The 11,870-nt window shown below is 43.7% G+C and overlaps 1 pseudogene; it reads right to left on the bottom strand.

Moving 5' to 3' along the window:
- LOC102485799 (CCR4-NOT transcription complex subunit 4-like) overlaps positions 1-11,870 on the bottom strand; it is a 66,220-nt pseudogene that overhangs the window by 51,192 nt on the left and 3,158 nt on the right.

Raw genomic sequence — 11,870 nt, 5'->3', positions numbered from 1 at the left:
CAAACACCTTTGGCCCCCCAAAAAATAAAAAAAAAAAAAAAAGATTCAAAAAAAAAAATCTCTCAGGAAATCTTCACAAATTTCTCTGTGCACCTCCCTCCTTCCCTTGCAGCGCTCCTCTCTGGCACTCTGCCCTGTGACTTCTAGTTGAATTGTTCTCTCCAGACTCCCAACTTGTCTGTCTCCTCACATCAGGCAGATGGCCAGGCTGTGATTGGTTCTCCCTCTCTACACTGAGGCCTGCAGCCTGAGCTGTGAGCCAGGGCATCCACAGAGCTGGTTTCCCTTCTCCCCCACTGTCTGTTGTCCAGTTCTAAAGACTGTTGTCTTGTTATTTTATTTCCTTTTTAGTTACTTAAGCTAGGAGGATAAACTTAGTCTTGTCATTCCAGCATGGTTGGAAGTGAATGTCCCTAAGTCTACACTATTCTTTGAATCACAAAGTTAAGGCCCTTGACTTCTCATCACTGGGGGCAAAACCTGTCCCATTGTTGACAGGCAAATATTATCTGTTGACTAACTAAATGAATGAATGACTAGTTTCCCTAACTTTACTATAAAGTTAAAAATACAGTATTATTTTTTCATTCTTCAGGCTAGACACTTGTTAGTAAAACTTTAAAAAACTGTTACTTAGATCTATGCAGGCTTGGGTTAAAATGTCTGCCTTGCCGCTTAGTAACTGACCCTATCTCCTTTTTCCCTCCTGAGGACATGTTCCTTGTAAGGAGACATGGTAACTAAATAAGAGGGATAGTATATGAGGGGTCTTCAAAAAGTTTATGGAAAATGACTATTATAAAAAAATGCATGGGTTTCAAAAATAATTTTGCACCTAAAATAAACTCATACTTAAATCGTTTCCCACAGTTGAAGTCCCTCTGCGCATAGAGCACATGGTAAGCTCTCAGTGAAAATGGGAGCTTTTGGGGCCAGCAGGTGGCGTGGTGGCTAAGGCTCTGGATTCCCACATGGCTGACCACAGTTTGAGTCCCAGACCTGGAAGCTTGACTATCTCACTGGGCACATGTGCGTGCATGCCCAAAATCCAGGAGGAAAAGGGAAGAGAAGGGATTATGGTGTGGCCATCCCCCTGGTGGGGCGTGATTTCTCATTTTTCTACTCACTGTCTCTGTCTCTCTCTGGTGAGTGCATGTGCCTTATGACAAAAACCTTAAAAAGAAAAAAAGAAATGAAGATGGGAGCTCTTGCTGTTCTTGGTGGGCTGAAATAGTGACCTTATTTCAACACAGGGCTTTATAAATCATGTGCTTTCCGTAGTATTCATCTTATAGAATCTTAACAATACGTATCCCCCCAATAACTGCCCTGGCTTCATAAAAGCAAAGAAAAGTTTACACAATCTTATGGAAGAAGAACGGAAAAAGCAAACAAACAAAACCTCAGACTAATATTTGAGTATTGAAAGCTTGAGAGCAGAGCTCTGTTTGCAAGCAGGGCTCTTAAACACCACTATTTCTGGCTTTGAAGAAGAACATCGGGCGTGCCTGGCAGACTGTCTGTCAGGCTTTTCACCTGTTCCTTCTTACCTAGTAGCTGCTACAGTAGCTGTTCTTCATAGACTTCTCTTTGTACCCATCTTTCATGGTGTAAGGCCTAAAATTAAAATGATGTGCTATTTTGTTATCTGGTGCAATGGGAGGGCCTTGAATGGCCTAACTGAAAATCCCTCTCTTCACTCTGCTCTTGAGGGTGAGACTCTGCACCCCCCACTTCAGCCCCCCACGAGACACCTCTCCTTATTGAAGGGACGAGGTGCAGTTCCTGCCCATCCTCAGGGAGCAGGTTTTAGTTCCCTGCCAGTGAGAGAATTATTCAACTGATCACATCCACTGTGGAAACTAGGGCGCACCTCACCCTGTAGGCACTCCAGAGCAGGCCTTCCCAGCCCTGTTTGTTCACCCCACTCCTCGGTGCAACCCCGTGTGGCTTGAATGGTGTGTCTTCCCCTCCAGACTGTGGTAATACAAGGGATCTCCAAAACGCTCATAGAAAATGCATATTAAGAAAAAACTATGCATAGATTTTTGACAATTTTGCAGCAATATCGTACTTGAACCACATTTTCCCCCATGAACTTTAATTCCCTCACATGTAACTACTAAACTGCTACTGATCTCATCTGTCCAACACTGGGTGTCATGCGTTCGGCCCTCTTTACAATCCTGCAGTAGTCTCTCCCTTGTCAGCAGAGTGAGCAGGAGGCCATTCAGACCCAGGTAGCCTCCCACAGCGCTGCCTCTCCCCACCTTTCAGTCTGGTGGGAAAATGTGGGGGTGGTTTCTCCAGATTCATTCACTAAACAAAGACATTCTGTTTAAGAGACTGAGAGGGGAGGAAGGGCAGAGAAACAGAAGACACTTGAAAGTGTGTTTGTTAATCCTTTGAAAACTCAGAGTTTAAAGATTCTGATTCCCTTAAGAGATGGGAGGGGGACCAAGGAGCTAAACCCAACTTCTTCTTCCTGCTCTGGCTCTTATCTCTGCTGTCCCTACGTATTGGGAGAAGGTAACAGGAAGTGTTACCTGTTGTTTACTCTCTTCTTCCCTTCATGATCCCTCTTTATGGGAAAGGACCCTGTAGGCCAGATTATACCTCCAGGTTGTGATGTGGGAGGTGGTCAGTATTAGGAAGAAGAAGGTTTGTCTGATAGACTTGGTCAAGGAACCCATGAAGGATGTTGGAATCCACTGTTACATCCCCATAAAGAACCAGAAACACTGGGGTGGTTGGCTTAGAAAGGTGGTAGGTGGGAAGGATGGAGTTGGAGTCCTCGAATAAGAAAAGGGATAGAAAAATGACAGTAAACCATCTGTCTTGTGGGAACTGACATATTAAGGGATATAAGCATAAAAACTCCACCAGCTAAATAAGAATATAATTCAATTTTAAAAAGAATACATGGGGACCAGCAGATGGCATAATGGTTATGTCACGGGACTCCCACGTAGTTGAATGTGGTTTGAGTCCCAGACCTGGTGGCTTAAAACTACCACTGGGCGTGTGTTCACCCAAGATCCCAAGAGAAGAATGGAGGAGAAGGGATTGTGACAGGGCCATCTCTCCTCGGGATTTCTCACTTTCTGTCACTCTCTCTGGCAAGTGCATGTCCCCTATAGCAAAAATCTCTTAAAAATAACACCACCAAAATATATAATGTGGTTATAGTTTATACTCTCAGAAAATTCCTGGTTTTAGGCAAATTTCTTTGAATAAGTTAATTTTGGTTCAAAGGAGAATTTTTAGGGACCAGCAGATGGTGTAATGGCTATGTCATGGACTCCCATGTAGTTGGCTAAAATTTGAGTTTCAGACCTGGTGGCTTAAAACTCATGCTGGCGTGTATGTGTGCATGCCCAAAATCCCAAGAGGAGAATGGAGGAGAAAGGATTGTGGCATGGTCATCCCCCCGGGGGGGTGATTTCTTTTTTTTTTTCCCTAGTGAGCACATGTGCCTGATATCAAAAATCTCTAAAAAAGAAAAAAAAAAGAATTTTAGATGACTCTGGACGTTTTTCATAGGCAACTGAACTTAAAATCTTCCATGTTAGCTGGTACTAATTTTTTTCTATAAGGCACATGTATGTGCTTGCTAGAGAGACAGAGAGAAAGTAAGAAATCCCCCAGGGGTGGGGGCGGGGAGGGGATGGCCATGCTGCAATCTCTTCTTCTCCATTGTCCTCAGGACTTTGGGCATACACGCACATGCCCCTGGTGTGAGTTTCAAGCCTTTAAGCCACCAGGTCTAAGATTTCTCTCTCTCCTTTATTTATTTATTTATTTTAATAGAGATTTTTTGCTATAGGGTATGTGTGCTTGCCAGAGAGATAGAGTGAGAGAGACAGGCAGACAGAAAGTGAGAAACCTGGGGGATGGGTACACTATAATCCCTTCTCTATTGTCCTCTTGGGATTTTGGGCATGCATGCACATGCGTCTAAAGTGAGTTTTAAGCTGCCGGGTCTGGGACTTGAACCATGGTTGACTATGTGTGAGTCCAGCAATGTAACCATTGCTCCATCTGCTGGTCCCCTGAGATCTCTTTTAACATTGATAAAATCGGTATGTTTTTTCTCAGTGTGAAATAGACTCTTACTAATCTTCATTGAACAATTTGGGAACAATACAAAGAATATTCCCGACTGTATGTTAAGCATTTGCTTGTTACATTCATAATCTCATTTAATCTCTATAACAACACTGTCCCTGGCTGTGTGACTTCCAGGAAGTTACTTGACCCCTCTGAGCTGCGTCTGTAAGAGGAATATAATCACAGCACCTATCTCACAGAGGTTATGAAAATGAAGAATCAATGTAAAGCACTTACCCTAATTCCTGGTATAGTTAAGCCATTAAGGTGGGAGTGCGGAAGACAGTGAAGCTGAAAGCGAAATTGGTTGGGTGCTGCTAAAAATATTCATTGTTAAAAAGCTATGCTATTTTTATTCCTGACTATTCAAGAGAAGTGTTTGCAGATTATGGATGTTAAAAATATTTACAATTTTAAAAACACTCAAGACGTTAAACATCCCATCACTGGGCCATCATTTTAGTGCAAGCGCGATACCGTAAGGAGGCAGAGTTGTTGCAGCTTGACCACCTTTCAGAGGATCTTTCCAGACCGCACAGAATTGTGGTTGTCAAGGTGCACATAGGCAGTGCAGTACAGCTAGAGCCCAGGGGCTAGATCGCCTGTTTTCTGATTCTAGTCCTGCCCTTTAGCAGCTGTGTAACGTTGGGCATTTGGTTAGCCCCTCTGGGCCTCAGTGTTCTCATCTGTAAAGTAGGGAGAGCAGGAGTACCCACCTCAGAGGACAGTCATGAGGATGAAAGGAGACAGTGCACGTAAATGTGTCTGGCATGCAGGGAGCACTCGTAAGTGCTAGATATGACACCCCAGAGAACAGGACTTGAGTAGAGGGTTACTTGAAGTAGATCCTAACACAAAATACTATAAGTGTGAGGCTGTGAGTTCTCTCTCCTATCATATGAAAACTCTCTGATGACAATGGGCTAGGATGCTTTAACAAGGCATCATGCTAAACACTGTCTTAACTTATTTCTCATAAAAATGCTGTATAATTTATTTCTCATAAGAATGCTATTATACTTCCTGTTTCACACATAAGGAAACTGGAGCACAGAGAAATTAAGCAGCCACTGCTCCAAGCAGTAGGCAGGTCCCACCTTCACCATGTTGAAGGGCCATATGAATGCAGGTGGGGTACGGAGCTCAGTCAGCCAGTGTTCACGTTCAACGCTGGGCTGTAGATCAGGAGGTCGCAGACTGGTCTGTGAGTGAAAGGGGCATGCTAGGCCTTTGCAAATACATTTACTTGTGAGCAGAGGAAGCAGGCACAATCTTTACTCCCTCATAGACACTTCCTCAAGACAGGCCTTCCTGAGCCTATCAGCGGAGGCGAGGCTGGAGAAATGCTTTCCCAGATCTTGGGTACCTGGCATCGGGGTACACTGATAGAAGCTAGGGAAGGTGGGATGGAGCAGGTCTCCAGTGACAACATGCCGTGGTACAATGTTGAGTCAGACGTGACTCATTTCTGCCCAGAAACATCCATCCTCTCACCTCTCTGAAAACCCATTTCTAAAATTCCATGCCACAAAGAGAAGGATGCAGAGGACCATGTTAAATTGTCATCAGGTAATACAAATTACTAGTTCATCATGCAGAAGTGCTTTTCTAAAGTTTCTTTTTAAACATTTACTAGAGGGCACATGCACTTGTGAAAGAAGGGGTATGTGGGGGAGAGAAAGTGAGAAAGCACCCCCTATGGAGAATGGTCATACCACAATTTCTTTTCTTCCACTTCTCCTTTCATCATTTTGGGCACACATATATGGCTGACATTTTTTTCAAGCCACGAGGTCTGAGACTCACAGTCAGTGATGTGGGACATAGATGACTTAACCACATGACCTGAGTAGCTGCTTTAGCATATGTGTTCAAAAGGTGGAATTTCATGTCATCAAGAAGAGGGCACGAAAGGGCGAGAGAACCGGAAGCTGACTGCTGAGTGTGGTTGGGCATGGAGTGGAGTGGCTGAGAGAGTGGGATGGGGAGGACAGGGCATCTGAGAAGGAACTTGGTTGGGCACCAAAGATAACCCTGCCTGCTTCCAATTTCTCTTGGACAGGCTTTGGAATTGCCGTTCGGGAGGCCCTCCTGTGGTTCTCTGGCATGCATGTTGTGGAAGGCTGACCCCAGGGGAGAGCACGCAGGAGTGCTGTGTCTTTCATCCCACACACTTTGCTTTCCACTCAGCAGCTGCCTTATTGCAATTTAAGTGCCCATCAGTCAAGTAGACATTAAGTGACTTCTTACATAAATAGAGTTCTGAGTTTGGAAGGGCCTCTGAAAAGCCTTTGACTCCTTTTAAGTTCTTTGAAGTTTTCTTCTGGCTCCAATGTGTGTGTACAGATATATTGAGAAATGGAAATTGTTCCTGTGCAAATTAGGACGACCAGTCAGGACAAAAGATAAAGCTCCAGATGCACTGTGGGAGCACCTTCTTGGAGGATCGGGTGGGACGTTTCTTGTGCTGTAAAGTATTGTCCTTCGTTTAAAATAGACACTTGAAGACATGTTTTTTATTATAAAAGTTCTTGATAAAATTTGAAAGGTTTGGATAAATCAACTGAAGAATATTAACACCACTTGTAATTACAAGACGGACACAACTTCTCATCAGTAACTTTTGTTTACAATTTTTCTGCTTTACCTTTGTCTCTATGGATTTGCTTGTTGATCTATGGCCACAAAATTTTGAGTTATTAACCAGTTTTCATTGTAAATTTTACTGAAGTATAATATACAGGTAGAAAAGTGCAGAGATCACAAATGTGCCTTGTGTGTGTGTGTGTGTGTGTGTGTGTGTTTACTGTAGGGTGCACTTGTTCACTGGAGACAGAGACCCAGAGAGAGAGGGAAAGTGAGAAACCTCCCTCTCCTCTATGCCACCATCCCTTCTCCATTCTCCTCTCAGGGTTCCGGGCACCCATGCACATGTAGCTGGAGTGTTTTTCAAGCCTCAGGGTCTGGAACTCAAATCGTGCAGTCATATGAGATCTAGCTGCTTTAACTTTCACACCGTCTGCAGTTCCTAAATGTGTCTTTTGTAAGCTGAATATATTCGTATACCTAATACCCAGCTCAGAGAGTAATACACTACCATTCCAGTGCATTTCTCTTCTTCATTTGCTGGTACCCTGAGGACCTCAAGCATTTGGGATTTTTCACCTTCATGAGTTGGGAAAGAGGTCTCAGCAGATCACAGAGAAAAGGAATGTTACTTTCTGACAGAAATCCAAGAATAAGATAAGAGATTTGGAATCAGTTTGAGCCTAGATAAAGGATTTGTGGATGGGGGGAGAAGAGAGAAGAAAGTAAGCAAATGAAGCATAGACTTTGGTGAGCCTCTTAAAAGGGTCAGTGGTCCTCTCCTAAGTTCAGAAACTCTGTACAAAAACTGAGGATAGGAATTTTGCTCCCCATAGAAATATTCTCAGATTCAGTAGCTTCCTGCTTTCACTAGAGCAGAGCCCTGAACCCATGTTCACCTCCAAAGCAGCCTGCATACTCCATTTCTCAGGGTAGCCATCCCTGTCCTGATGTGTCCATCTCAGACGTGCACATGATTCTGATGTACATGGTCCTTGGCCATCATTTAAAAAAATATGGCATTGGCATTTGTTCATGCCGTGATCGTATGCTCAAACTTATTTGTGCATCAGAATTACCCTGGGATCCTACTGAATTACAGATTTCTAGGACCCACTACTGGATTTAACAGGCTAGGCAAGGTGAAGTGATTTCCCCCTCCTCAATCTTTTGTTCATAACAGAGCACATGCACGCATGAGAGAGAGAGAGAGAGAGAGAGAGAGACCCTCTACAGAGTCTGGTCACACTGCAATTCCCTTCCTCCAGTCTCCCAGCCATTGACTTTTGGGTACTTAAACATGTCCTGGGTGTGTTTCCCCTGATTGGGCTGGGGATTCAAACTCAGGTCACCATATGGGATCCAGCTTCTCTTGAGCAACACCTTGCCACTGTATCATGAAATCGACCCCCCTACCAAGTGATTATTATTATGTAACCAGTTTGGTGTCCATTGAATGTTTATATTTGGGATTTGTTCTTTCTGTGACCAATGAAGTATATCCTTTTCTGAGGACAAATATTTAGTGCAATGCTGTCCAGGTGACCAAGCAGAGTCCATTTAGAAGATGCTGATGAGAGAGAAGAAGCACAGGTGGTAAGGCTCCTTCTGTCTGCCATTCAACTAGACCAGCCTCTTCTACCTAGTTGTACTTGCATAAACAAAAGAAAGGCTTACCAACCACTCTCTACCATAGTATTATAGCAACCATTATGAATCATGCCTTTTGCTCTGTTATTTATTTTATTAGCAGAGGCATTTACGTGACAGTAAGTATACCCCAGGGAAGAGCTTTGCAGGCTACAGTCCTCTCCTTTTCCCTGAAGAAGGGAACACTGTAGCTGTGATACTGTTGGTCTGTTTTATTCCTAGCACACACTGAGGTCTGCAGGCCCCCTGAGGTTCTCAAGAGATGCTGTCATAGATTAGATTATGTTCTTTTGATTCGAAGTTCCCCTGAGCCTGGCTGTGGAGGCTTTTAGAGCTCTGTTCTCAATTATTAAAGACCTAGCAAGGGTGCAGAGAAAATTTATTTAAAAAACAAGACAAAAGTCTTCACAAACCACAGCTATAGCAGACTAATTTTTTTCTCTCACCCTTCTGGATGAACTAATCGAAAATGAGGGCTCCAAGTATATTACCCTGTTAGGGCAATGCATACGCCATTGATCAGTCCCATTTTGAATGTGTACTGCTAAAACCTGCACCTGCCACCACTAATGACTGGGAAGGCCTTCTCATTTGGGGGGCTTTCTAACCAGGACAAAAGTACAGCTGAGGCTCATGTGTGCCAGTGGGGGCAAATAGAAAAAGAAAAAAGAAAAAACGGAGAAATAGGATAGAAAAACATCCAGAATTTAAAACCACCCTTCAAAAGCATCCTCCAAATGTGACACCAAATGAGACATGAGAAAGGATACAAAAGAAACTCATTGGGACCACTTGATTTTCATTCAAAATAATGGGCCTATCCAGAAAAAAAACAAGGGATGGAGAAGAGGTTATTCTGTCACTCAAAATCCTGGTCTTGGCTGCGTGGTAAGGGGCTATCTTAGTCTGTTTTGTGTTGCTCTAACAGAATGCCTGAGACTGGGTAGTTTATAAAAACATAGGACTGTATTGGCTCATAGTTTTGGAGACTGGGGCATCCAGTATGAAGGTGGCAGCATCAGGGGAGGGCCTGCTTGCTGTGCCATCACATGATGGAAGCCAAGAGGGTAAGAGTGCAAAAGAGCAAATCCATCTCTGAGAGCTCTTTTTACACATTAGTCCATGTGTGAGGGAAGAGTCCTCGCGACCTAAGCACCTCCATTAGTCCTCACTTCCCAACACTGTGCCATTGGGGGGCAAGTTTCCAACAAGAGAATTCTGGGGGCACGTTCAAACCACAGCAGATGTGGAATGTTCTAACCTCTCAGCCTCCTGGGAGGGAAGGATAGAAAAATCAGAATTGGGTGGTGTTCTTTTTTGTTTTTGTTTTGTGTTTTTTTCCTTTTTACTTGGCTTTTACAAAAGTAAACTTCTTATTGAAATATATCTTACATCCATGAAAGTGTAAAATCGTAATTGAGTAGGTAGGTAAACTTTTACCAAGTGAACTTGTCATTTTCACAAAGTGAAGAACTAGAACACTGACAGTTCCTTCGAACCCCATCTTGCCTTCTCAGAGAAGTCACTGGCCTCCTGGCCCTGCCCGCTAGCTAGGATTACAGGTGCATGCCGCCATGCGTGGCCTGTGTAGTTCAGTTCAGGAATGGAATCCAGGCCTTCCATGTGGCCCCAGCCTTTGAGTAGCAGTGTCCCAGCTTGTGCCACCACAGCTCAGTACTAGTATCCCGATTCTGTTGTCAGGCCATTTAGATTATTTTGAATTCTTTGCTATTACAAAAAATGGTGCTATGAACTTGTCTCGTGTGCTTTTAAAATTTTTTTTTTTTTCTTAGAGAGTTTTTTGTTTTTGTTTTTTTTTTTGGAGAGGTTTTTGTTACAGGGCGCGTGCACTCGCCAGACAGACAGAGAGAGACAGAGAGACAGAAAGTGAGAAATCACCCCCCAGGGGGGATGGTCACGCCGCCATCCCTTCTCCTCCATTCTCCTCTCGGGATCTTGGGCACGCATGCACATGCGCCTGGCGTGAGTTTTAAGCCACCGGGTCCGGGATGCGAACCGCATCGACTACGTGGGAGTCCAGCGACATAGCCATTACGCGAACTGCTGGTCTCCTCTTAGAGAGATTTTTTGCTATAGGGTGCTTGTACTCACTGGAGAGACACAGAGAGACAGAAAGTGAAAAATCGTTCCCCAGGGGGTATGACCATGCTGCAATCCCTTCTCCTTCATTCTTCTCTTGGGATTTTGGGCATGCATGCATATGAGCCTGGAGTGAATTTTAAGCTGTCAGGCCTGGGACTCAAATCACAGTTGACTACATAGGTGTCCAGTGACATAATCATTATGCCATCTGCTGGTCCTGTTTTAAAATAGTTTTTATCTTTGGCCCAGCTGCAATGGCACAGGCGGAGGGCACTGCTCTGTGGTGCTGGAACCACGTAAAGACTGCAGTTTGGATCCTGGGCTGACCTGGAGCACACTGGCACACCTGTGCATCAGTGACGCTGGAGAGCTGTTTCTCTCCCTCTCTCTTATGAAATAAATACTATAAACTTAGGAAATAATTTTTATCCTTTATGCTATTATTAAAAGGATTTAACGATGGACAGTCACTGCTTATGTGGGCTTTTCTTATGATGTTTTGACTTCACGATGGGAGGCAATATTCCTCTGCTCTAGCCCCAGGGCCAGGAGTCAGACAACTAGGAGCAGCCAGTATACCTTGGAGTCTATTAAAATGATTCAAACTAGACAGTCCTTAACTTGATCAGCCTGCTCCCCCGCCTTGCCCATTTCTTCCCATGTAAACTGTAATAAAGTCTTTTTTTCAAAATTTGTTTTAATTGCCAGAGGATAACAATCAAAATGTGATGTTGCCTGAGAGAGAGAGAGTGAGAGAGAGAGAGAGAAATCACCCCCCATGGAGAATGATCTCACTGTAATCCTTTTTTCTCTATCTCTTTATCCCGTCAGGAGGGGGCATGCAGGTACACATACTCGGAGAGTCTTTCAAGTGGCCAAGGCCGGATTTGAACCACAGAAGGCCACATGGGATTCTCTTTCCATGCACAGCACTTAACCACTGCCCTATGACTGGCCCCGCAATAACACTTTCTTCTTCCTCCTTTTGACCTCTGATAGACCTTCGTGCCTCCCCATGTGGCCCTGCTAGATGTATTAAATGCATTTTAGACTTAAGATATTTTCAGCTACCAATGGGTTTATCAAGACGTAACCTCATTGTTAGTTGAGGAGCATCTGTGTGTTCACTTACGAAGAAAGCGATGAATATGTGACAAATGCTTTCTTGGAAGGAAAGTGATACTACAGCACCGTCGTTTTCTTTCTCTGTAATGATAATGCGTTCATAGTATACAGACAGACTATCAGCGATCCTCATCATAATCGCCTTTCTGACATTTTGGATAGTGAGTGAAACTCCAGTCACATGATTAGAGGATTAGGAAAATATTAAGTATCAAGAAAATGACATGTATGTATGTAATACCTAAAAATTACATTTAATTTAAGCTGAGATGAGAAATTTACAATACAATTTTTTG

Source organism: Tupaia chinensis, unplaced genomic scaffold (genome assembly GCF_000334495.1).
Source record: "Tupaia chinensis unplaced genomic scaffold, TupChi_1.0 Scaffold000028_1, whole genome shotgun sequence".
NCBI classification, from domain to species: Eukaryota; Metazoa; Chordata; class Mammalia; order Scandentia; family Tupaiidae; genus Tupaia; species Tupaia belangeri.
This window is presented reverse-complemented; position numbering and strand designations above follow the sequence as displayed.